Genomic DNA, 5,649 nt, shown 5'->3' with positions numbered 1-5,649 from the left:
TTCCTGTGCCGAGAATATTAAATGCCAATGCCATAATGAGAAGTAAATACTGGGGCTGCCTGCAAATCACACATCAGTAAAATCCAGGCTCATGCATGGTACAGGCATAATGGGAAGTTGGTCTGAACTATGTCCAAATGCCAATTCTGCCTCTTTTGTAAACCTTGAATTCTCTGAGCCTTGAGCTAATGTCTCTAAACTACGGTGCTGGAACATGTAAACACCCAGCAAAGGTAGTTTCTGTTATTGTAGCTGGTATCGCTCTTATGGTCATATGTAGTGTTTTGTAGCCCAGATCTAGGTGAGAGCGAAGGCAAATTCCAAAGGGGTGTAAGGTAGGAGGAGATAAGGGGACTATCCAATCTCAATGATTAACTTAGATAACAGAAAAATTCACTCTAGACTGATTTTGACAACTGTATTATGAATTCAAGTGGGAGTAAATTTAAATTCAAGGAAAGTTCTGTCATTTTTTTCAGCTATATAAATTAAAAATAAATTGAAAATTAAACATTCGCATACTTTTGTGCTCTTCAAAATTCCCATTTATTGAATCTCAAAAGCAGAAATAGTCCTTTCAGCCATTTGCCAAATAAATCTGAACATGTCTGAGACACTGACACTCAAGGGGAAATTTTCTTTTTCCTCTTGAAATTTTCAGCAGAAATTTTATAATAACAGATGTCATAATTGTGTCACTGTATAGGAAGACCTATTATTAAGCCTTATAAACACATGATTACACTATTTATTTCAATCGCCTCATTAAACAAATAACCTGTAGGTATGTAAATGTACAATGACAAATAGTCTATGAAAACTACATGCAAAAGTTCCTCACGGTAGGAAAAGGAACTGGCAGAGTAAAGAAACTCACAATTAAAAATTAAATCTGAAAAATCTACACACAAAGCAAACCAGAGATTTGTGGAGATGGTGACCTACCATGCCTATGTACTAAAGAGTAAATTCTATTCTGTTCAGTCCTTGATAAATACACACAATTTCCATGTCGAGCTAACTCTAATTACCGACAATGTCAATATGAGGTACGTGCGCAAGAACACAGAATAGCTAGTGGACATGAGAATTTTCTTGATTTTTTTTTGGGGGGGTGGGTAGGATACCAGGGAACAGAACTTATGTTTCTGAAGCTTAAACAAGCCAATTCCCCTTCGTTCTCTTCCATATTTGGAACAAGAATACTATACATAGACGCCATGCAAGATGCTGCACGTGAATGTCTATGTGAGCTGATCGGAGCATCTGACCTTGGTTAAAATGTATGAGATGTGCTAGAGTCAGAATAAGAAGCTTGCTCCCGACCGACCCCCATCTCGTTGTGAGGAATCAAGCTTCTGTTTCCTGTTGTTCTCTGAAGTCTTCCTTATATCCAGGTTTGCCTCAGTCTCCCACCTTAGTTTGTCCCTCTTTTTCGCACCTTGACTTCTACAATATGTTACACACCATCTGTATTCTTTCACCTAATTCTTTGTGATTCCTTTCAACTCAGTTTTTATTTACTTCATGAGGGCAGAAAGTTTTATTTATTTCTCCCTATTCCCTGAGCCAGATGCACAGTCTCTAGCATGTGGAAGGTGTTTCTAAAAGTGTTTATTGAATTGAATTATTGAATGTGGTCCTCTGATCATCCCTTCTCATTCTTATTGTGTTTGTCTCCCGGGGGTTCCTTAATAAAATGACTCTTAAACATTGCCTTTTCCTGACACACTACATACTTCAGTATATCATTTAGGTGGTCAATGTCTTCAGCTCTCCTGGAGTCTCAAACATGCGCTCAGCTCCTGGGGATGGGGCCCTTATTCTTCCCTTTCTCCACATTTTCACAGCGGGAAATTACCTCTGTTTCCTTTGCTCAGCAAACCACCTGAGTGGCTTCTGGGCCAACCTTGCTTTTGCTTTTGCTTTCCATGAATGTGAAATGGTGAGACACTAAAACCCCAATCTGTTACAGCCGTGGAGGATTTTAACAGTGCTTCACAGTGCTTTTGCTTCATGAGGAATGCATTTGCGCCTTGGTCCTTGCTAGGAGTTATTCTTCCAACAGAAGAAGCAATGTAGATCTATCTTCTCTCAGGACAGCCCAGGTAGACATACAGGACATCCCCAAAGTAGAAAGAAAGCATTCTCTAGTAATACTTGTCTGGCAGCAGGTGTTTTGAAGTGGGCATTGGAGAAAAGCAAATGCTCTGTAGCAATAAATAAGTTTAGCCTCTGATTTTTAAATTGAAAAGTCACATATACAATCTAATCATTTCCTGCAAATAACACTAAGTGTTTATATCAAGCCAGAATCTAGTCAGAAAAACAGCTTGCGTCAGTTCAAGAGAAGGAATTTTACATGGGGTCCTGGTTACAAAGGTGTTGGAAGAGTTAATAAACAAAAACAAAAACAAAAGCACCAGGTGTCAGCAAGGCAAGCCAGAGATTTATAACAGCAGGAAGCCTCTAGGACTTAAAAGTTCCAGGGTGATGGTGGTGTTTCTAGAGCTTAGAGTTCAATGGCAGCTGGAGTCACAAAAGGAGGGCCTGTCCCAAGGATCTGTGACCACTGAGGTAATGGCAGAAATGCCCCCTGAAGCAGAAAGAGAGGGAAGAAACACCTTAAGTTCTTTACTCCCACTCTAAATTACCCAGAGTCATTTAGAACTCAGCAAACCCAGTACTTTGCAATAATTCCAGTACAGATGTCTATGGGCTAAAAACTATTGGGACACATGCAAAAGGTATAGAAACACGTGGACATGCAAGAAGAAAATAAATCTCAGCCAAATCAGAACAAATAATAGTCTTATCCACAACCATCTATGAGGTTTTCTTTTTAACTATTTCTTTTATGTGAAATAAATGGAACTTGATAACAGACATTCACTATAGATTCATTTATGGCTTCTTGCATTTAATTATAGTTTATGGTTTACTGCACATAGTTCTCATTTCATAGCATATGTTCAGTCACTTCAATTAATGTTTTTATTGTCCTCATAAAGTCTAGCTTGAAAGCTTCTTCCAGGTATTGTCACAGATAGATATTTGTGCAGGGTGGCCCTTTCCTAACAATTATAGGAATAATATTGGTGCCCAACTTAGACAAATTGGATGTGGCCCTTATGACATTTATTTTTGACTGAGAAAGTTACGAGTTACACAACCCGTTCACATTTCTTGCTCCTTACCTTTTAGTGCAGTGTATCTCTGACATTTCATTTCATTAGATAAGACAAAAGAAGAATTTTTTATAGTCTCTTTAAAAATTTTACCCAATGCTCCCTTGAAATCTGAACCAAAATGTTCTTACTCCCTTGGAGAGTACTTTCGGTTTCCTAGTTCTCGTCTTTTGTTTACTCTCTCCTCCTCTTCTTTAAACATATTTCTCTCTTCATAACTAAGTCCCTATCCCAGGCTCTGACTTTCTTTTATCTGAACTTTTATTGTTTTCCCTCCAGAAACTTCCTTTCTTTTCGACTAATTAATTAGAAAGGAGTTTCATCCCTTACCAACCAAACCTGTCCTATTGTTCAATCTAGAGTTTCGGTTTTGGCCCTTGTCTGTTCTCATTCCTTCCTGCTCTTCCTCTCCCTTCCGTCCACTCTCCTCGCCTCCAGCCCCTGATCTGCTCATGCTTTCCACCCAGGGACCATCCCTGTGACTTGCTCGACCCTTCACTGCCTTTCTCTGCCGCAGAACACTCTCCTTCCTCCCCTGCTCCAGATAGCCTCCTGCCTCTAGCCCAATCTCTACCCTATACAAGTTCTTGAAACTTTCTCTATTCACAGAGCTGAGGAAAAATACCCCATCCTTGGAAGTGTCGCAAAGGAAAATCTGCTTTTAAATTCTTTGAGAAATATTGACAATCAACATGTTCATCACATTCAATATTTGGAACGATCACCCTTAATAGCTTTGTTTCAATCTGCACTTTGTTACATAAAACAGAAGCCATTCATGGCTTCTCTTCTGCTTTTACTCTCTCCTGGCCCCATAGCAAGCATCTTCCCCAAAGTACAAATCAGAGCAGCAAATCCAGGTTAAAGCAAGCTCTGTGGCAATCCAGAGCCTTACACCAGACCCCAAACTCCTCTGAGCCCCAATCCTGATAGCCGAGGAAAGAGAATGCCCATCATTTCAGGGGCGGGACCCTCTGTGGAGATTTCTCAGCCTCTCATCTTAATGAGTTTAACTCCAGAGGTGGGCAGCTAGAGCATTCCCGCTGAGCATAATTACTACGATGGGGCACCTGGGGAGAGATTGTCACAAAGATAACTGGGTCTCAGGCTATTTAGCACTTTACAGATGAGAGTAAGGTGGTGACTTGGAAAAATGAGGTCTGGTTTGGATAGGAAGACGGCTATGGTTCATTTTCTTCCCTCCTGTAAGAGCATAAACTGTTGTGTTTCTAATTGATGTGCATGAGCCCAGGGCACAAAATGGACTCAGGTGAGAAATCATAGGATCCTAAGGCCGGATGGGACTGGAGGGGTCATCCTGTCCACCCCCAGCCTGAAGGCAGAACTGCTTACAAACCATCTTGGAAGGAAGGCTTGCTACCCTTTTCATCATAACCTCTGGAGGACTGAACACAGATAACCAAGGGCTACCTGGGCACTGATGCACACTACAAAGGACTATTTGTGTGTGCTTATTCTGGCTCTTCCTGCTTAAAAGTCCTACCCAGGGTCAGGGGCAGGTCCCTAACATGGGCAGCTTAGAGCAGCGCACTGAAATGTCAAAAATTCACCTGGCAGCAAAAATATACTGAAGAACACACAAGGAAAATATATTGAATTATCTTGTGCAAATTCTCACCCCACTGAGGAGCTGAAAGAGGAGAGTGATCTCTCAACCACTGTCAAACTCTAACTGCGAGTGGCAGGAGCGATGGGGCTTCTGCTTTCTCCTATTTTAGGAGGACCTAAAACAGGGAATAGTGGAGAGGGGATTGTTGGAAGGTCCTGAGGCCAATTAGAAGCTCATATACAGATGCCTGCAGAAAGCAATCTGCTAAGTGCAAATCAAGAGACTTATGGGGTTCAGATTCTGCAATCCTTTTCTGGCTTTAGTATCTCTTCTGCCTGTATTAGTGTAACAACACTGAGCAGTCGTGTTTAGGACCAAATGTAAGTGAGCCAAGGCAAGTCGATCTCAAGAACTGGCCAAGGGAACCAATCATCCCGTGGCTCTGGTCAACTATATGACATCCAACAAGAAGCCTGGACACACTCCCATAATGCCAGGTACATGGGATGGTTGTAGGACAAGTAGGCTCTACTCCCTGCAAAGAATATAAGTGGAGATTTCTCTCTGGACTATGTACACCTGGAGCCATTGGATTTCACATGTCTCTGAAGACTCTAGAGGGTATTGAGGAACCCATCTTCTTGGCTAGAGGTGGACAGACTGCAGCTCATAGCCTATTTTCATTCAGCCTACAAACTAAGAATGGTTTTTACATTCTTTTTTTTTTTGTCTTTATTGAGATAGACAATTAGTTGCTTGTATTTACACTGTATAATTCAATGAGATTTTTAAAAAAATTATAGTTGGCATACAATAATATACCAGTTTCAGTTGTATAGCATAGTGATCATGGATCCACATGACTCGCAAAGTGATCACCACACTAAATCT

This window comes from Pteropus alecto, unplaced genomic scaffold, assembly GCF_000325575.1.
Source record: "Pteropus alecto unplaced genomic scaffold, ASM32557v1 scaffold146, whole genome shotgun sequence".
In the NCBI taxonomy this organism is placed as follows: Eukaryota; Metazoa; Chordata; class Mammalia; order Chiroptera; family Pteropodidae; genus Pteropus; species Pteropus alecto.
The sequence above is the reverse complement of the archived record's forward strand: the minus strand, read 5'-3'. Positions refer to the sequence as shown.